This window comes from Myxocyprinus asiaticus, chromosome 9 (assembly GCF_019703515.2).
Source record: "Myxocyprinus asiaticus isolate MX2 ecotype Aquarium Trade chromosome 9, UBuf_Myxa_2, whole genome shotgun sequence".
Classification (NCBI taxonomy): Eukaryota; Metazoa; Chordata; class Actinopteri; order Cypriniformes; family Catostomidae; genus Myxocyprinus; species Myxocyprinus asiaticus.
Window position 1 is genome coordinate 6156051 of NC_059352.1, and position 22156 is coordinate 6178206.

Genomic DNA, 22156 nt, shown 5'->3' on the forward strand with positions numbered 1-22156 from the left:
AATCAGAGACTCACGGAGAACAAAGCACGCCAACCGATCCCTGCAGTGACTAGCATAACACACTGCAAATGACGCAACTAAGTCAGTCTCCCTACACTCTCAAACTACTTATATATATGTAAATATCTGAATATTTTGCGATAAAAGTAAAATGTTGTTTCTCTACTTTTAATTAACAATTTTCAAGCAGTATTTTTATATTTTTCCATAATTTTTAATTCGATTACATCATTCGCAATGCTTCATAGGATTCTGGCTCATGCATTCATAAAAGAGGTTAGGTTCTCAGTCTTGTATCTTTGTCTTTTTATCTGATATTTGACAAATCCATTTTACATATTTGCTTTTTTGCTTTAAATCAAAGTTATGTTGTGATTCACCTCAGAGCTGGTTAGTTTGATTCATGTCTTAGAACTCTTTTATGAAGGATTTTATTAAATGCCTACGGAAGAAATGAATGGGGAAAATACTTACTGTACCAAGACGGCTGAAAAAGTGGGCAGACACCGTTACGCTCTTATGATATCGTGTAGAAAGGTTACTGGACTTTAATTCCTTCAAATTCATCTTTGAAAATAGGAAGTTAGTCACAGAAATGCATTGTATCTGCATGAAAGTAGAGCACTTGGTGCAGAAATGGGAAGACAGCCATTTTCACAGCTTTTTTCTGGACTCAAAGCTCATGACCTAGTTAGGCCAATCCTAAAAATATAGCTTCTTTTGTCCCAGCATTTCTGGTGCAGTTGGCACATGCTAACTAACATCTCACATAACCTTTCAAAACAGAACACTGTGTATCAGGAAATGTGATAGAAATGCCAGGGTTGCTACGGGAGACAAGACCGCTGTGTAAACAGATATCTCTCTCTCTTAACTTGAACAACATGCTTGCAAGAGTGATAGCTTTCATCTTTTCACAAAGATGCCCTGTTAAACTAGAACACTCAGCAGGTGTGCGGATAATAACAAGATATTTACATTTTCTGAAGAAAATGTGAGTGGTGCCGTGCAAAACTTGCCACCTAAATGCTAGGGTTTTCTGGGTGGTTGCTAGCATGTTTCAGTTGCTAAGATGTTTTAAGTGGTTATTAGCATGTTGCAGCGTGGTTGCTAGGGTTTTTTTGGGTGGTTACTAGGTAGTTGCTTACTGGCCCAAGTCAAAAGAGCCAACCCCCAAGTCTCTATGATATTCTAGTGTTTAAATATGGTTCGGGTCCCTTCAATCAACATGATCACACAGGAATTCAACATCACTACTGAATGTTCCAGTACCCTGAGATCAACCCCATTCTGTCGAGTTACTTGCATGTGGCATTCCCCATCAGACATTTTTGCAGTTATGATACATCATGAAATCTGAAATGTGGTCAAGATTCGATTCAGTTTGATTTGATTTGATTATTTTAGATTGATTCACAACATAATAATTTTATGCAAACTAGGCAATTATATGAAAATTTTTGACCGATACCAAACAAAAAACTATTGGCCGATACCGATACCGATATTTTGCTACTTACCTTATTTTGTAATCCGATTGCTCTTTTGCTCAGGACTTATGTTTTAAAAACGTACAAAGAGCTACAAAAGTTTTTTCTCTGTTCTAACAATAAATAATTTCCATTGAACATGGATTGGATCTGTTGAACACATGACAGGTCAAAATTTTTAAGAGAGCCAAAATGAAAGATACAATTTTAGTTTTTTTTTAGTTCAAAATGACAAAACTCACATTTTACATGTTTGTACTGTATAAAATATAACATCACAAATTCAGATCATACATATGTTGGGCAATTTCACATAAATGTCAACCACATCATGGAAAAATAAAAAGTTACCAAAGGAACAAAACATCCTGGTTACTTTCGTAACCTCCATTCCCTGATGGAGGGAACGAGATGTTGTGTCGATGTAGTGACATTAGGGGTCACTCTTGGGAGCCCTGAACACCTCTGCTTTTTGAAAAAAGGCCAATGGGAATTGGCGAGTGGAAGTTGCATGCCACTCCCCCGGACATACGGGTATAAAAGGAGCTGGTATGCAACCACTCATTTAGGTTTTGTGCTGAGGAGCCAAGACAAGGTCCCAGCCATTTCAGCGGGTAGTTCAGCGTTGTGGCAAGAGGGACACAACATCTCGTTCCCTCCATCAGGGAACGGAGGTTATGAAAGTAACCAGGACTTTCCCTATCTGTCACTCACTCGACGTTGTGTCAGTGTAGTGACACTAGGGGTCCCTATACAAAACGCCACAACTAGCTGAATTGTGTTACGTGGACTGGCATTGCAAGACAGGCAGACCGCTGTGTGCCTCGTAGCCAGCACACCAGGTCGTCACATAACCTCCCCCAACGCTCTTATGAGCGTTGAACGGTCCTTCGGGAACAAGTCGACTGCCCAACAAATAGGGACAGGCTAGCCCAGCCGTGGCATCTTTTCCTCTTTTTTTTCTCCCCAAAAAAATTGGAATTTGTTAACCGACTGGGGGCCATAAATGTCTATGTCAGAGGGGGTGTTACTCCCAAGGGGAAGACACCGCAGAGACCACACCCCGCCCAGAGAAGGGGGGGTATTTCAAGTGGAAATACATCACATGGTCTTACCGAGTCTTGTCGGAAGTATGTCATGTGGAGAAGTCACATGGTAGGTCCTGCCTGAGGGGGGAGATGTTTCTACAAGCATGGCGACCGGGAGCAGAGGGGCCTCTGCCCAAGGAAGATGCAGTTTACCGCCAGGGAAACGATTTAGCGGAAGATATATCACATGCGGTCACCTATGGGGAACCTAGAAATGCTAGGTCGTTCCAAGGGCTGAAGAGGCAGTGACAGATCGGCTTGATGACCACGCGATGTGTCCCGCGGCGCCATGCCCATCTCGGGACTCGAGTCTGAAGCCAGTGCTGAAGCGGTCTCATATGCATCAACCCGAGCGGTGTAGCATCCGCAGAGGATGCCATATGCCCCAGGAGCCTCTGAAAAAGTTTGTGTAACCGCTGTCTTCTGTCTGAACGCCTTCAGACAGTTCAGCACCAACTGTGCGCGCTCCTTCGTGAGGCGCGCCGTCATCGAGACTGAGTCCAACTCCAAGCCGAGAAAAGAGATGCTGTGAACCGGGGAGAGCTTGCTCTTTTCCCAGTTGACCCGAAGCCCTAGACAGCTGAGGTGCCTGAGCACCAGGTCCCTGTGTGCACACAGTAACTCTCGAGAGTGAGCTAGGATCTGCCAGTCATCGAGGTAGTTGAGTATGCGGACACCCACTTCCCTTAGCTGGGCAAGGGATGCCTCTGCAACCTTCGTGAAGACACGAGGGGACAAGGACAGGCCGAAGGGGAGGACCTTGTATTGGTACGCCCGGCCCTCGAAAGCAAACCGCAGGAAGGGTCTGTGTCTAGGTAAAACCGAGATGTGGAAGTACGCGTCCTTCAGATCTACTGCTGCGAACCAATCTTGATGCCAGACGCTCGCTAAAATGCGTTTTTGCATCAGCATCTTGAACGGGAGTCTGTGCAAGGACCGGTTCAGAACTCGCAGGTCCAAAATTGGTCGCAACCCACCGCCTTTCTTCGGTACGATGAAGTAAGGGCTGTGAAACTCTTTCTTCATCTTGGCTGGAGGGACAGGCTCTATCGCGCCCTTTTGCAGAAGGGTCGCAATCTCCGCACGCAAGGTAGCGGCGCTCTCGCCATTCACCAAGGTGAAGCGGACGCCGCTGAACCTGGGCGGGCACCTGGCAAACTGAATCGCGTAGCCGAGTCGGACGGTCTGGGTCAGCCATCATGACAGGTTGGAAAGCGCAAGCCATTCGTCCAAACTCCGGGCGAGGGGGACCAAGGGGATAATCACGTCGGATGTACCGGCGGGTGGGGCCTCGTGGTGGGGCGGAGCCTGAGGCGCCACATCGCGGGGGCTCAAGCCCCATTGCTGTGCTGAGTCCAGGGACATCGAAGCACTTACCTGGCTCCTGATACCCACCATAAGATTGGTCGAGGAGGGGGGAGGAGGAACATCATCCACGCAGTCCGTCGGAGCCAACCCGGCTCAGAACTACCCTCGTGCAGCTCTTTTAGCGCCTTGGCTTGGTGAACTTGTAGGAGAGCCGTGGTGTGCAGGGCAGAGGTGGCTTGTCCAGCGGCACCACAGGCCTTAGCCGTCAGGGACGACGTAAATGTACGGGCCCTGGACGGGAGCACCTTATCCACTTGGGGGATCACCAAATACCCCTTGGCCGCCCCACCATCTAGGGTAGTGAGAGCGGGGGAGCTGAAAGATCTGGATCAGGCAGTAAAAGGTGCCCCCCATGATCTTGTCAGCTCCTCATGCACTTCCGGGAAGAAAGGGACTGGGGCGGGGCACAGCCATGAGCGGCGCTCTGGGCCCAGGAACCAATCATCAAGCAACGAGGGTTCAGGGGAGAGTGGAGGGTTCCACTCTAGTCCGACGCTCATGGCTGCCCGGGAAAGCATGTCCGTCATCTCCGCGTCGGCCTGAGACTGGGCGACCACATCCGAAGGAGGGAGCCCAGCCAAGGCGTCCGCGTCAGAGTGGACGAGCCCGCTCTCTGATGCTGCGCTTGATAACTCATCATTTTCCTGGGCTCCTAACAAGAGGTCAAACTCGCCGTGAGACGAGCTGGCGGTCTCATCCGAGAGCCCGACCAGGGCAAGCGAGCGTGCTGGGGAATGGGAGGTCCGTGGGGGTTTACCCGGCGGAGGTGCTCCCATTGAGGTCCCCAAATCACCCCCAGTGCTAACCGGCACAGCCTCATACCCGTAGGTAGAAGGACCGAGGCGGGGAACTGCTGGGGTGGCTTGCTTTCTTACGAATGCAAGCCGCGGCCACAACGTTGCCATGATCATGTTCACACAGTGAGGACAAGACCCATCCACGAACATGTCTCCATGTGGGCAGCGCCCAGACACGTAAGACAGCGATCGTGGCCGTCAGAAGCGGAGAGATAATGACCGCAACCAGGAATAACACGCAAACCGAAAGTCATCTTTAAAAAAAACTTTCCGTGTGTGCCGCTCTTTTAGAAAGAAAATATACTCTTTTAGAATATACTCTTTTGCTCTGCTGAAGCGCCCAGGGGCGTTCTCTGCACTCCAAGTATTATGACCCATGCTTGTCACCTGTCAGTCTGTTTAGATGTATTTTGTATACATTTGGATAAAGGAAGATACAAGCCTAGATTAACCTAATTTTAGGTTTTAGACTCTACATATTGAGTAAAAGCATCTAGTTAAATCTCAGTAGTCTCTTTGATATTCTTGTCTGTTGATATGGCTCGCTTCCCTCCTTCAATGTAAGTCTAAGGGATTTTTTTCAACCAGTTTATTGTCTACAATTCGAAAACCATACAGTATGTTTTCATGTCATACATCATGTCACAGTTTAATGTTCAGGGTTAGGAGTTTGTTCATATAACTAACCCTAAGGATGAGCAATAGTAATATTGATGCTTACCTCCATAAACACCAGTAATGAATGGGTGCATCACTCACTTATTTAGAAGTGCCATGTGCTGACGTGCCACTTATGGACGCATCCCAAGTTCAAATAAACAAGAAAAGGATGCTGTTAAATTCTGTCTGATTTAACCATTGCCTGCTGAAGATCATTAGGGCAGTCATTGATTGTCATCCATTGTCAGTTTTCTGGTTTGTCAAAGCTATCAATCATGCCATTACCTCTCATTACAACAGCCTGCTTAAATTACCTATTAACTCTTTGATAAATCAGTAGCACTGTAGGTCTATTGATCTATAGTGATGTTGATGGATGCTAGGTTGGAGGCTATAACCTCTGTGCTCTTCAATCAGATGCATAATCCAACAGCAGTACTGTTTTTGACATAAGGTAAAAATGGTAGAGAGATTAATCTAGTCCAGAATCAATCTTTCTTTCTTTCTTTCTTTCTTTCAACCATCCACCCATACTTCCCCTTCTTCCATCCTTTCTTTCATTCATTCTTTCTTTCTTTCAACCACCCATCCATCCTTCTTTCCATCCATCAATCCCATTCTTCCATCCTTTCTCCCTTCCTTCCTTCCTTCCTTCCTATCTTTCTTTATTTTCTTTCTTTCTTTCAACCACCCACCCATCCTTCCATCCTTCCCCTTGTTTCATCCTTTCTTTCTTTCTTTCTTTCTTTTTTCTTACTTTCTTTCAACCACCCACCCATCATTCTTTCCATCCATCCTTCCCCTTCTTCCATCCCTTCTTACTTTCAACCACCCACCCATCCATCTTTCCTTCCAAAAACAACTTGCTTTTAGTGACACAACTAGAGCTCTTCCAGCTTCGGCCACTGGGGGCAGTGGTTCGTCTTTCGGTAAGCACAGACGATTTCAGCTGAAGAACTTTTGACTTACTGTTGCTGAATTCACAGTGAGATCAATCTGCTTCAGTGCAAGTCTAGACTATAAGCAATTTTTTCCTGTTTTATCATCTGCCAAGTGAAAATTGTAAGTCTCATCACTCAGAAAAGTAATAGCACACTACTCTCGTCAATAAGCAGCAGTATTTGGGCATGTCCACAGCACAAATGGTGTGGGATAAAAGAGAAATAAAAGGCTTTTCTAACAAGCCCTTAGTAGTTATCTCAGCTTGGTTGTGGTTTATTATGACCCATGCTTGTGAGGCTGTTTAGATGTAGTTTGTATACATTTGGATAAAGGAAGAGACAAGCCTAGATTAACCTAATTTAAGGCTTTAGACTCTACATATTGAGTAAAAGCATCTAGTTAAATCTCAATAGTCTCTTTGATTTACTTGTCTGTTGATATGGCTCACGTCCCTCTTTCAAAGTAAGTCTAAGGGACTTATTTAGAAGTGCCATGTGCTGACGTACCACTTATGGACTCCGTGCATCCCACGTTCAAATAAACAAGAAAAGGATGCCATTAACTTCTGTCTGATTTAACCATTGCTGGCTGAAGATCATTAGGGCAGTCACTGATTGTCATCCAAATGAGGATGTCAGTTTTCTGGTTTGTCAAAGCTATCGATCATACCATTACCTCTCATTACAACAGCCTGCTTAAATTACCTATTAACTCTTTGATAAATCAGTAGCACTGTAGGTCTATTGATCTATAGTGATGTTGATGGATGCTAGGTTGGAGGCTATAACCTCTGTGCTCTTCAATCAGACGCTTAATCCAACAGTAGTACTGTTTTTGATGTAAAGTAAAAATGGTAGAGAGATTAATCTAGTCCAGAATCAATCTTTCTTTCTTTCTTTCTTTCAACCACCCTTCCTTCCATCCATCCATCCATCCTTCCACTTCTTCCATCCTTTCTTTCATTCTTTCTTTTTCTTTCAACCACCCACCCATCCTTCTTTCCATCCATCAGTCCCCTTCTTCCATCCATTCTCCTTTCCTTCCTTCCTTCCTTCCTTCATCATTCCTTCCTATCTTTATTTTCTTTCTTTCTTTCAACCACCCACCCACCCTTCTTTACATCCATCCTTCCCCTTCTTCCATCCTTTCTTTCTTTCTTCAACCACCCACCCATCCTTCTTTTCATCCATCCTCCCCTTCTTGCTTTCAACCACCCACCCATCCTTCTTTTCATCCATCCTTCCCCTATTCCATCCTTTCTTTCTTTTTCCTTCCTTCTTTCTTTCCTTCCATCAATCCTTCCCCTTCTTCCATCCTTTCAACCACCCACCCACCCACCCATCCTTCCTTCCATTCTTTCTTTCTTTCTTTCTTTCTTTCAATCACCCTCACCCATCATTCTTTCCATCCATCCTTTCTTTCAACCACCCATCTATCCTTCTTTTCATCCATCCTCCCCTTCTTGCTTTCAACCACCCACCTATCCTTCTTTTCATCCATCCTTCCCCTATTCCATCCTTTCTTTCTTTTTCCTTCCTTCTTTCTTTCCTTCCATCAATCCTTCCCCTTCTTCCATCCTTTCAACCACCCACCCACCCACCCATCCTTCCTTCCATTCTTTCTTTCTTTCTTTCTTTCAATCACCCTCACCCATCATTCTTTCCATCCATCCTTTCTTTCAACCACCCATCTATCCTTCTTTTCATCCATCCTTCCCCTTCTTCCTTTCTTTCTTTCTTTTTCTTTCAACCACCCACCCATCCTTCTTTTCATCCATCCTTCCCCTTCTTTCATCCTTTTTTCTTTTTCCTACCTTCCTTCCTTCTTTCCTTCCATCGATCCTTCCCCTTCTTCCATCCTTTCAACCATCCACCCATCCTTCCTTCCATTCATTCTTTCTTTCTTTCTTTCAATCACCCTCACCCATCCTTCTTTTCATCCATCCTTCCCCTAGTTCAATCCTTTCTTCTTTCTTTCAACCACCCACCCATCCTTCTTTTCATCCATCCTTCCCATTCTTCCATCCTTTCTTTCTTTTTCCTACCTTCCTTCCTTCCTTCTTTCCTTCCATCAATCCTTCCCCTTCTTCCATCCTTTCTTTCAACCACCCACTCATCCTTCTTTCCTTCCTTCCATTCTTTCTTCCTTTCTTTCTATCTTTCTTTCTTTCAATCACCCTCACCCATCCATCTTTTCATCCATCCTTCCCCTAGTTCAATCCTTTCTTTCTTTCTTTCTTTCATCCACCCACCCATCCTTCCTTCCATCAATCCTTACCCTTATTTCATCTTTTCTTTCTTTCAACCATCCACCCATCCTTCTTTTCATCCATCCTCCCCTTCTTCCTTTCAACCACCCACCCATCCTTCTTTTCATCCATCCTTCCCCATTCCATCCTTTCTTTCTTTCTTTCTTTCTTTCTTTCTTTCTTTCTTTTTCCTTCCTTCTTTCCTTCCATCCATTCTTCCCCTTCTTCATCCTTTCTTTCTTTCTTTCCTTCCATCGATCCTTCCCCTTCTTCCATACTTTCAACCACCCACCCACCCATCCTTCCTTCTATTCTTTCTTTCTTTCTTTCTTTCTTTCTTTCTTTCTTTCAGTCACCCTCACCCATCATTCTTTCCATCCATCCTTCTCCTTATTTCATCCTTTATTTCTTTCAACCACCCATATATCCTTTTTTTCATCCATACTTCCCCTTCTTCTATCCTTTCTTTTTCTTTCTTTCTTTCTTTCAATCACCCACCTTCACCAATCCTTCCTTCCATCCATCCATCCTTCCCCTTCTTCCATCCTTTCTTTCTTTCAGCCACCCACCCATCCTTCTTTCTATCCTTTCTTTCTTTCTTTCAACCACCCACCCATGCTTCCTTCCATCCATCCTTCCCCTAGTTCAATCCTTTCTTTCTTTCTTTCTTTCTTTCAACCACCCACCCATCCTTCTTTTCATCCATCCTTTCCCTTCTTCCTTCCATTCTTTCTTTCTTTCATCCACCAACCAATCCTTCTTTCATCCATCTTTCCCCTTCTTCCATCCTTTCTTTCTTGCTTTCTTTCTTTCTTTCTTTTTCCTTCATTCCTTTCTTCCATCCATCCTTCTCCTTCATCCATTCTTTCTTTCTTTCTTTCTTGTTTTATTTGTTCCTTTCAACCACCCACCCATTCTTCCTTTCATCCATTCTTCCCCTTCTTCCATCCTTTCTTTCAACCACATACCCATCCTTCTTTCATCCATCCTTCCCCTTCTTCCATCCTTTCTTTCTTTTTCAATCACCCACCCTTATTCATCATTTCTTCCATCCATCCTTCCCCTTCTTCCATCCTTTCTTTCTTTCTTTCAACCACCAACCCATCCTTCTGTCCATCCATCCTTCCCCTTCTTCCATCCTTTATTTCTTTCTTTCTTTTTCCTTCATTCCTTTCTTCCATCCATCCTTCTCCTTCATCCATTCTTTCTTTTTCCTTCCTTCCTTCCTTCCTTCCTTACTTCCTTCCATCCATCCATCCTTCCCCTTCTTACATCCTTTCTTTCAACCACCCACCCACCCATCCTTCCTTCCATTCTTTCTTTCTTTCTTTCTTTCTTTCAACCACCCACCAATTCTTCTTTCCATCCATACTTCCATTTCTTCCATCCTCCCTCTCTCTCTCTCTCTCTCTCTCTCTCTCTCTCTCTTAGTGTGTTGCAGGTTGGGAGTGTTTGGGTGAGAGTGGTGGTTGGTGAGACCTGAGCTGTGAAAATTCACCTTATTTTTTTCTGATTTAGAGTATTAAGATTTTCTGCCTGTGCATGGTTTGGTAAGTTCTGATTTCTTAAAGTTTGCTTTATTGTGGTGTTATTGTAAAAGTTGCACAGGAGGATGGCATCTCACAAGGAATTTTTGCTCGTCTGCAAAAGTCACGATATCAAATGTTCCACCATTTATTTTTGACGATGTCCTGGAACGAGAACTAGCAAGGTGCAATAAATTTGCCAGTGGTTTCAAGACGATTTGTCTGGGTTCTATACGCTCATCTTTGAAACATGTTAAGTCTTTCAGAAGACAAGTATTACATGTTGTTGCGTAAAAGTATGTACGCAACAATCAGAAGCTTACAGTGTTTTGAATGTGGTGATATAGGCCACAAAAGACTTGCATGCCCACATAAGGAGCATGGAACAGAAAGTGTGGAGAATGGTGTGCAGGAGGAGAAAGCGGGTCCCTTTGAGGTGAGTGCTCTTGATGCAGTGCCGAATGCGAGTTCTGAGCCAGTGCATGATGCACAGCCACAGTCTGTTGAAAATGAAAACACAGATAATATTAAGGATGAAATTCACCATAATTAGGACACTGTGAACAATATACTTAGTGTCAAGGCTGATGAACAGTTGCAAAGTGAACAGTTGCATTGTGACAATATGGAGAACTTTGTGCCTTGTTCTAGTAAGTGTAAGTAAAGTTCTTGTAAAAACTGTTATTGAAGAGACTATTTTTTACTTTGTAAATGTTTATCAACCAAACATGGGGCATGAGCAGATACATTTGTTCAGTATTTTAAGTGCTGCTCTGAAACAGGATCATTTTAATGATGGAAACATTATTATTGTAGGATATTGGAAATGCACAGAAGTTTTTACTGTTGATTGTACCAATGAAGAACCTCATATGCTCTCTTCTAGTGAGAGAGACTGAATTATTGGATATGTGGAGGGTTAAATATCCAACAGAGAGAGTACACTTGGGTTAAAATATCTGATAATAGACCTAGTGCTACCTGGCTAGACAGAATTTATGTTTCAAGGGATTACAGTAATAGGTTCATTGATTGTCGTATTTCTCCTGTGGGTTTTTCTGATCATCATTTGGTTTTCATTACGGCAAATATGTTGAAGTTTCCAAGAAAGTAGTCATACTAGCATTTTAATGCCAAAGACACTTTCTTCTGTGATTACTTTGTAGCTTTCTGGACTCACTGGAAGACAAAAAATACTGATTTTGAAAATGTTAAACAATGGTGGGAAACTGGAAAAACAGAAAAAAATGTGCTGCCAGCAGTACACGGCTTATTCTACTTCTAGTACAAGAGAAACTATTCAAGCTCTTGAAAGAGACATAGACTCTATAGAAAAAGAAGTGCTTAGAAGACATGATCCTGTCTTGAATAATAACATGCAGAAGAAAAAAAAACAGTTGGGGTCTTTTTTAAACGAAAGGGTAAAGGCAGCTCTGGTGAGATCTCGGTTAAATTCTCTTGCTGAGATGGATGCCCCAAGTACATATTTTTCTAAGAACGTTCAGTGGCACAACAAAAACGCTTGTCTGTGCCTTCCTGATGGGAGGGCAACAACTAACATTACAGAGATGCGTCGCCATGCTGTGGATTTTTACTGTTGTCTCTACTCTGCTGAGCAATATGATTCTGGTTGTGCTACATAACTTTTTCAGGACCTTCCTCAAATAGGCTCTGATTCTAAGAATGCTTTGGATGATCAAATCCCCTTTCAAGAATTTACTACTGCAGTTGAACAGCTCGAATCTGGTTGCTCACCTGGCACTGATGGTTTGACACCTGAATTTTATAAACATTTATGGAAGTATTTTGGAATGGATCTTTATGAAGTGTTTTGTGAAAGCTTTAAGGATGTTTTTTGACTGTTACGTGTCAACGTGCAGTATTATCCCTACTACCCAAAAGGGGAGATTTGGCTCTCTTGAAGAACTGGAGACCTGTCTCTTTGTTGACAACAGAATATAAAGCTCTATCCAAATGTCTTGCTAATAGACTCAAAAAGTATCTACACTTAATACTTCATAAAGATCAAACTTATTGTAATCCAGATAGATCAATAATGGACAATTTGTTTTTAGTACAGGACATTGTAGATATTTGTAAAGTTTGTGATGTGGGGGTTGGTTTAAATGCTTTGGATCATGAAAAAGCTTTTGATCGTGTTGATCACAAATATCTTTTTAATTTAATTGCTGCTTTTGGGTTTGGCAAAGGATTTATAAAAAGGATACAGCTGTTATACACTGATGAGCCAAAACATTATGACCACTCACAGGTGAAATGAATAACATTGATCATCTCCTAACAAGGCCACATGTCAAGGTCTGGGTAGATTAGATGGTAAGTGAACAATCAGATTTCGCAGTCAACATGCTAAAACAGCAAGGCTTGTGGGACGCTCCTGGTCAGCAGTGGTGGGTACCTACCAACAGTTGTCCGATGAGGGACAAACCACAAACCGGCGACAAACTGTTGGGCGCCCAAGGCTCATCAATGCGCGAGGGCAACAAAGGCTATTCCATCTGGTCCAAACCGACAGAAGGTCTACTTAGGCACAAGTCACAGAAAATTTTAATGATGATTACGGTAGGAATGTGTCACAACACACAGTGCATCACACCCTTCTCCTTTTGGGTTACGTAGCCGCAGACTGGTCAGAGTGCCCATAATGACCCCTGTCTATCATCGAAAGCGCCTACAAAGGGCACGCAAACATCGGAACTGGACCTTGGAGCAGTTGAAGAAGTTCACCTGGTCCGGTGAGTCCCGTTTTCTTTTTTATCACGTGGACGGCAGTGTATGTGTACGCCATTTACCTGGAGAAATGATAGCACCAGGATGCACTGTCAGGGCTCCAGACTGCAACTAAAATGGTTGCAAATACGACCAAAATTAATTGATTGCGACAATCATTTAAAATCTAGTTACCACTGGCAACAGTCGGGTTATGTGCGTTCATATGCGGTTTCGTCAGATATCACATTGTGAGTTATTGAATACATCTTTAGAGCGCACAACAGTGTGTCTCGCGCCGCTTTACACCCGTTCTGTTTCTGATGAGCTCGCTGCACCGCACTCAACAACAAACCCAGCACGAGAGAATCATGAACAAATGACTCTTTTGAACCGGGTCTTTTTAATGAATCATCCGAAAATAACTGAGGGTTTGAACTCAGGAGCTCAGGTTAGCAGTTTGAATCAGATTCACTTTCTCAGCGAATCAACCGTGAGCTCATAAACTGGGAATGCAGACATTTCAAAATAAGAGTCCCATGTGTATTTTGGGCTTCTTTATAATTAGTCCCATATTGTGTACCACTTTATTTTCTTCTGGTAATTATTGGGATTGGAGTAGCACAACTGCATCTGGGTTTTCATTCAGTTTGCACTCTTGTAAACTCTGTGTCTGGGCCATCCTGTAACAGTAAAGAAAGACTAAGGCAATATTTAAAACAATCTAAATTATATATATATATATATATATATAGGACATAGACCTTTTTCACAGACTGTGATGATGCGTTTGCACCTTATTTTGCAGCGTAAATCTTGCAAAAAATTTTATATGATCATTTTTTATATATTACGTTTATAATATTATGCTTTGTGTTATATTACCCTGGAATTAGTTTTAAAAAATGAATTACAACAGCTGCGATGGGGTTTCGATTACAGTTGCTGACAGTGACAGAAAATTTGTCTTAATCCACCGCTCTTTATTTTTTTCCTCTTTTGGAAAGTCATTCAAACGTAATAGTGGATTTTTTCGTTTGATCTTGGAGCAAATGGGTAAGTGAAAATAATATTTGTTGTGATCTCCCATTCACCGCTGTTGAAGTTTACCCTGCAAACAATTACTTCCGCGTTCCAAAACCCCGAGTGTTTAATGGGTTATCAGCTGTCTTCCTTTTCTTCGACTTTCAATCTTGTTTCTGAACAGCAATCTAAATCGAGCAATGCTGTGATTTGTCGACTAAAAACAGTCATTTGGCTCCTTAGTGTTTCAGTTTAGGGGCCAAAGTCTCCCAAGTCATTTTTTTAGTCTGGAGCCCTGCTGTGGGAAGATGGCAAGACGGTGGAGGGAGTGTGATGCTCCAGGCAATGTCCTGCTGAGAAACCCTGGGTTCGGCCATTCATGTGGATGTCAATTTGATGTGCAACCTACCTTATTATTGTTGCTGACCAGGTACACCCCTTCATTGCAATGGTATTCCCTGATGGCAGTGGCCTCTTTCAGCAGAAAATTGCACCCTGCAACACTGCACACATTGTTCTGGAATGGTTTGAGGAACATGATGAAGAGTTCAAGGTGTTGCGATGGCCTCCAAATTCCCCAGATCTCAATACGATTGAGCATCTGTGGGATGTGCTGAACCAATAAGTCCGATCCACGGCAGCTCCACCTTGCATCTTACAGGACTTCAAGGATCTGCTGCTAGTGTCTTGGTGCCAGATACCACAGGACACCTTCAGGGGTCTTGTAGAATCCATGCCTCAGTGGTTCAGTGCTGTTTTGGTGGCACACGGGAACAACAGCATATTAGGCAGGTGGCCATAATGTTTTGGCTCATCGGTGTATAATGGAGTTTCATGTATGGTTAAGATGGTGGGTGGTCTGAGCAGACCAATTTCAGTTTCAAGGGGCATTAGGCAAGGCTGTCCTTTATCAGGGCAATTATACAGTCTTGCTATTGAACCTTTACTTTTTAACATACAGAAGAATTTAACTGGTTTATTTATACCCACAATATCTCAAAACCCAAGGGTTACACTCACTACTTATGCTGATGATGTCACAATTTTTGTCAATGATAGCAATGATATAAAAGCTCTGTCTGAAGTTCTTGATTTGTATGAAAGGGCATCATCAGCCAAGGTAAATTGGGATAAGAGTGAAGCTTTCTGGACCGGTCAGGAGAATTTGAAAGTGTTTCCACAGTAGGTAACCTAAATTGGAGCAGAAGGGGATTAAAAATATTAGGTGTTTATTTGGGATCCAATGAGTTTCAAAAACTAAATTGGGAGGGAATTTTGGAAAGAGTGTGCACCCAATGGTCTCGATAAAAGTGGCTGCTACCTCAGTTGTCCTGCAGGGGGAGAGTTTTTTTTTGGCCAATAATTTGGTAGCATCTGTTTGTGGAACAGGTTTAATGTGTTACAGCCACCTGCTGGACTTGTCCAAGAGAAACAAAGAAAGTTGGTGACCTTTTTTTGGTCTAGACAACATTGGGTTCAGTCAGCTGTTTCAGTTCAGAAAGGGGGGCGGGGCCTAGTGAAAATCAAGTCTAGGCTCATGGCATTTCGTCTACAGGCTTCTCAGAGACTTTTGTACAATAATGAGATTGCCTGGTCCAACACTGCTTTTGTACTGCTAAGAAAGGCAGGAGATATGGGACTCAACAGACCTTTTATATATATATATATATATATATATATATAAAATTGGATGAAGCAATTTTAACAGAATTATCTCCCTTTTAGATCTATTCTGGAGGCGTGGAAATTGTTTTCCGTGTCAAGATCAGCTGACATACCAGCTGGGTTTTGGCTGTTTGAGAAGCCATTGTTCCTAAATTCCTTTCTATCTTCAAGACACTCATGTTCTACTAATCTGCCTTCACGGTTGCTGGCTGCTGGGTGTACAAAGTTAGGCCACCTCCTGATCACCAGCTTAGATGTCCTGGGTGAGGGCTGGGATAAGGTCTATTCAGTTTCTGAAACAGCTAGTTAATGAAGTGAGTGGGGAACTGAACCTTAACCATCAACTTTTTGTGGATAACCCTGATCGAATAAAGAAATTGTTTAATTACTTGTCTGGAACTGCTAAATTGGCTATATGGAAAACGAGGAAAAATAAGTTGCTTGGTAATGGTGCATTAAATCCATTCTTTATGTTTATGGGGTTGGTGGCATCAAGGCTTAGAGTAGAATATGTACTACAAGTTGGTGGGATGTTTACCAATGTTTGTGAATACTTGGGGCATAAATGAAGTGTTATGTAGTTAATGAAAATTGTGATTTGTGTTTGACTTTGATCCTTTTTTTTTCTACAAAAGAGAGGATTTGATTGATATTTGTTAATGTTTTGCAGTTGTGAACACAGCTTGGTTTTGCGTAATTGTTGTAAATAAGGGTGACTCATCTCTCTCTCTCTCTCTCTCTCTCTCTCTCTCTCTCTCTCTCTGTGCATGCTGGGAGCGTTTGGGTGTGCATGATGGTGCTCACAGGGAGAGGGCGATTGTTTTAGATCTTTAATTGTTTTGTTTTTCCCTTTCTTTTCTTTTTCTGTTTAATTGAGAAACTGGAAAGTTTGAAATAAGTAAATGTTTGGGAAAGTTTAATTGGTAGATTGCGGGGTAGTTTACGGAGGAACTGAGATGGTGTCCCTCCCGGAATGGGGAACACTGCTGGTCTCGCTCCGTCACGGCATCAGGTGTGTGCCTGAACCTGGAGTGTCGAGTGTTGGATACGACAAAATCTCTTCGGATTCCAGTATGAATAAGGCAATGGTGTTTCTTCGTTTTTGTTTTTGAAGGAGGAAAACCTGGTTAATCGTTTAATAAGCAGAGGAATCTGCATTTATCTTACTATTTAGCTGCTGGTTACTCAACGACCAAAGTGACTGTTTCAAATGTGCCGCCATTCATTCCTTACGCTGAGATTGATCGTGAACTCTCATGTTTTGGAAAGTTTGTGAGTGTTTTAAGAATGATTCCACTTGAATATAAGAACAAAGCCCTAAAACACGTGATGTCTTTCCGAAGACAGGTACTTATGTTTCTGAATGAATCTGAATTGAATGTGTCAGTTTTGCATGAAGGGAAGACATATATGATTTATGCAAGCACAGGTAATATGAAGTGTTTTGAGTGTGGAAATATCGGTCATAAGCGGCTTATATGTCCACTTAAGACTGGTACAAGTGGATGTAGTGTTAAGCTGAACTCTAATGCCAAGTCTGAGGTCAACAATGAGCTGAGTACAGAAGAGACGCATTCACATGTGGCAGATGAGAGGGAGGTGAATGGGGCTGAATCAGGTAATACTGCGGAGGAAAATAATAACACTACTGTGGAAGAAGTGCAATCTGCTGAAAATGTTGTAACAGAAATTAGTAAAGATGGTGACAATATGGATCAAACAAATGCAAACAATAGTGGTGAAGTGTTTAATGTTGAATTGATACAATCAAGTTGTTTTGAGATGTGTAATGATGAGGAAAGGACGGATGATGATAAGTTTTCTGATATTTCTGAAATTGGATCACAGGCTATGGAGGATTTATACACGTTACATGAGATTAATGATTTCTTGGACACAACTGTCGGTAAAACATTTGAAGTGAGTGAGTTTCTCCCAGAAGTTCTGTAAAGTTGTTACAGCACATAGCAAATTATGAGGCTTTGACGAAATAAAAAAGGTTTCAGTTAAAGAAAATTTTAACGAAATTACGTAAGGATAAAAGGTCAGTTTCTCATAAAAAGTAAAATGGTTAATTGCACTGGGTGTTTAACACGTTTTGGTATAATTTTTTGTTTCTGTCTCTATGCTTTCTTTATTTTCATCTCTTTATGGAGTGTTTGAGAATAGGCTCCTTAAATATAAATGGGGGTAGAAAAAGAAAGAAGTTAGAAGTAGCTTCAGAGTTTTTGAGTATAAACCATGTTAATGTCGTTTTTCTTCAGGAAACTCATACAGATAATGACAATAGGGCTGAAACAGTTAGTCGACGTTATCGACAACGTCAACAATAAAAAAAATTGTCGACCAATTTTCATTGTCGAATAGTCGTTTGATCTCATTTAACATAACATGAGATCATATTAAACTCTAATAATGACGCGTGAGAGCAGCACTGCAGTTCGCGCCTGACTGAGGAGAGGAAGAATTACACAGCTCACAGTCCAGAGGCACTCTAAACTTTCCAAACAGCTTCAGGTGAAGTAGATCACAAAGTATGAGGGAATTATAATGCAAAAATAAGTAAATACAAAAGCACTCTCGTTGTGGTAAAGCGAAGTCGGAACTCTTTAAAGGAAACACCCCGGCGTTACATCTTAAATGCAGTTATATTTAATACGTTATAGCTTTATTAAAGTTAAAATAATACAGAAGCAGATCATGTAAATAACTACAAACTCCGAAACTGGCATTTCTCTGTGCGGTCAGCGCCTCTCCTATGAGTTGCGTGAATGTCCCGGTCTAAGGGACGGCTGATGCACACTCTGGCACGGGTACGCTCATCCCTCGAGCACGTACGCTTGCTGCAGTTAGATTATAACGTGATGGCTCGTGACTTATTGAATCATAATATATGTGTCACTGTGCATTTCTTATCATGAAGAAAATTGCCAATATGTAGCTTTATTAATAAGAGAGAGTTTTTTTTTTTTTTTTTTTTTTTTTTGGTTTTTTTGTGAGTTAAAGATGGATTGAAATGAACAGAAAGGTGAGAGGGTAGTCTTCGCCCCATTATACACTGCAACAAAACACGTTTTTGATTTGTTTTTGTTTTGGCTTTTTTTCCAATATAAATATCTAAAACTCCTTTAAAATAACATACATTTACTTTAGCAGCTATACTGCAGAAGAAAAAGTTGTTATCTGAGAATGTTGAATATAATATTAAGAATACAAATATTTAAAAATATCTAAAAATCCTTTAAAAAAGCTGCATTCACCTGAGAAGCAGCATATAAGATATTTACACTTGCTTTTAGGGAACAGATCTTGAAAATAAGTATATTTTGTCTTTACTGCACTCGTATACAAAGTGAAAAATACACATATACAAAATACACTTATATTTAAGATACATTATCTTATCTCTAAATATCTTATATGTTGCTCTCAAGTAAATGGATCTTGTTTTAAGTATTTTTAGACCATTTTAAATGGAAAACAAGACAAAAACACTTGATAACAATAGTATTTTTTGCAGTGAATTTCTTTAAACTTAATAAAAAGTATTTTTTCCCTTTACTTCACTGAATGTCATTTAGAGGTATTTTTAAAAGGTGATTTTGTCCTCTTTATTGTTAGTAAGCACATTTAATATAACCTTTTAAGTCGGGCACAAGCTGAATAATCTGTTAAGAACTAATGATTAATCGTTGCAGTAATCACCGAATAGTCGAATGATCATTCTAATAATCGTTAGATTAATAGATTATCAAAATAATCATTAGTTGCAACCCTAAATGACAATGAAAGTGAATGGGGCTTATGGTGGAAAGGACAATGTGCTTTTATACATGGAAAAAATGCTAGTGCAGGAGTAGCAATTTTATTTGGAAAAAGTTTACAGGTAAATGTTTTATCTGTTGAAGAGGTTGTTAAAGGTAGGATTTTATTAACAAAAATAGAGCTTGGGAGACATGTGTTTGTTTACATTCATATATATGCTCCATATATTGGGTCAGAAAGAGTGGAAACTTTTGGGAAGCTGGAAAAAGCTCTTCAAGGGCTTGATGAAAATGTTTATATAGTATTAGAGGGGATTGGAATTGTACCACCAACTTTGTTATTGATAGGAATGGAGAGGAGCCTCATACTCAGTCTGGTGTAGTACTTAAAAATATAATGCAAACATTTTGTGGATGTTTGGAGGAAGAGGAATATAGGGGCATGGCAGTAAACTTGACTAAAAGTATCAGAAAATGAAGTAAATGGGGCTAGATTAGAAAGATTTTATTTAGGTAAAATGTGGGAAAATAGGGTGATGGATGCTTTGATTATACCTTATGGGTTTTCTGATCATCATATGGTGGTTTTTTATTTTAATAACAAACAAATGTTAAAACCCAAGTATTATTGGCATTTTAATAGAAAAGTGTTATAAGATGTCTTTTTCTGTGATAGTTTTAGTTTGTTTTGGGAAAACTGGAAAGAGATAAAAAGTCTGTTTGAGAAATTTTAATGAATGGTGGGATGTTGGAAAAGCACAGATCAAATTTTTCTGTCAAAATTATACCTCTCATAGTACAGTTCATAATTTACCAAATTTGGGGTCTGTGCAGCAAACCCTGAACAAAGAATTTACATTCCAAGAGTTAACAGTTGTTGACTGGACGTTCTCCAGTAATAGACGGACTAACGTCTGAGTTCTATCAGCACTTTTGGGGAATATTGGGAGAAGAATTCCATGAAGTTTTATCAGAATGTTTTAAGAGTAAATCACTTTTTATTAGTTGTTGACATGCTGTTCTCTCCCTGTTACCAAAAAAAAAAAAAGGGGGATTTAGGACTCTTAAAAAACTGGAGACCTAATTATTTACTTTGTGTGGACTACAAGATATTCTCAAAATGTTTGGCAAACAAGCTTAAATGCTGTTTGGGTTCACTGATCCAGAATGATCAGACATATTGTGTTCCTGATCGATCAATCATGGATAATTTATTTTTATTAAGGGATGTGATTGATTTTACTTGTCTAACTGAATCCAATTTAGCTGTACTGTCTGTAGATCAAGAAAAAGCATTTGACAGAGTAGACTATGAATATCTTTTCAATATCTTAAAGAGTTTTGGAATTGGGGACCAATTTATTTCTTCTATTCAGTTGCTGTACCATGATGCATCTGTTATGATTAAGATTGGTGGGGAAATAAATGTTCCAGTACCTGTTCTAAGAGGCATTAGAAAGGGTTGTCCTATTTCTGGACAGTTATATAGTCTTGTTATTGAGCCCTTTTTGTGTAGGCTCAGGATAGATATTAATGGGTTTTTAATTACAAATGAAGGGAAACATTTTAAAGAATATCTATTAGCTTATGCTGATGACATAACTTTATAATTTCTGGGCAGAAGGACATTCAAACTCTTAATGCAGGTATAAAGTTATATGAGAGAGCTTCCCAAGCCAAAGTGAATTTGGAGAAATGTGAGGGACTTACTGTTGGGCAGTGGGAAAACACTGGACCTCCAAAACTTCCAGGAGGGTTGAAATGTGCAAAGGAGGGCATAAAAGTGCAAGGTGTTTTTTTTTTTTTTTTTTTTTTGGTGGGGGGGGGGGGGGGGGTGAACCGTTTCAAAAGAAAAATTGGGAGGGAATGCTGGAGAAGGTATCAGCCCGATTGTCTAAATAGAATGGCTATTACCACATTTGTCCTACAGAGGGAGAGTTCTGGTCATGAATAATCTTGTGGCCTCTACATTGTGGTACAAAGTCATTGTCATGGCACCACCCAGTGAACTGATTGGTAATATACAAAAACTATTTGTAACTTTTTTCTGGAGTGGGCAGCATTTGACTCGGGCTGCAGGGCTTTATCTACCAATGCATGAAAGAGGCCAAGGTCTGGTGGACGTACGGAGTCATATCTGTACTTTTAGACTGCAAGCAGTGCAGAGACTGCTTTATTATCATAATTTGGTATGGACACAGACTGCATGTGAGATTCTGCAGAGAACAGGCTTTCTTGGACTAGAAAAGCATCTTTTTTACTAAGACTGGAAGAGGTGAGTCTGTCTGCGCTCACCCCTTTCTATAAGTCAACATTATAGACCTGGAGGAGTGTTTTGAGAGTGGACAGAGATGTGAATGAACCTGGACCCTGGGCTCCTGAGGAACCTCTACTGTTCAATCCATTGATTTAAACCAGACTCCTGTCCTCGGTGAGCATCAAGACTTGTCATCTTTTAGATGAGGGTAGATGGAGATATGTGGAAATCCTCAAAGAGGTGTCTGGTTTGCGGTCAGAAATACTTGTTTCAAAATGAATGGATGAGATTTTTGCTGTTCTGCCGAGCAGTTACACAATTTTGTTTTGCAAGACGACATGCACAAGATTAGAGGGAAGAACAGAAATTCCCTAAACTAAAAATTCCTCCTGCCATAGGTGTAGAACAAGAAGATGAATTTGTTGGCTCTATCTTATCCTTCAAGACTCCTCAACTGGAAAATTTCAAAGAAGATGTTGTACTTTATCACAGTGAAAGTAATTTATATGAACTTAGCAGGCAGAGAGCCTCAAAGTGGCCTGAGCTATTGGAACAAGACTTCCTTGTGTGGGACAGGTGGAGGACCCTGTATAAGCCT

At 41.1% G+C, this 22156-nt stretch overlaps 1 protein-coding gene across 1 annotated transcript in view; it reads right to left on the reverse strand.

Annotated features, from left to right (window-relative positions):
* LOC127446437 (regulating synaptic membrane exocytosis protein 4-like) overlaps positions 1-22156 on the reverse strand; it is a 71167-nt gene that overhangs the window by 27837 nt on the left and 21174 nt on the right. The gene's annotated exons all lie outside the window — the stretch shown is intronic.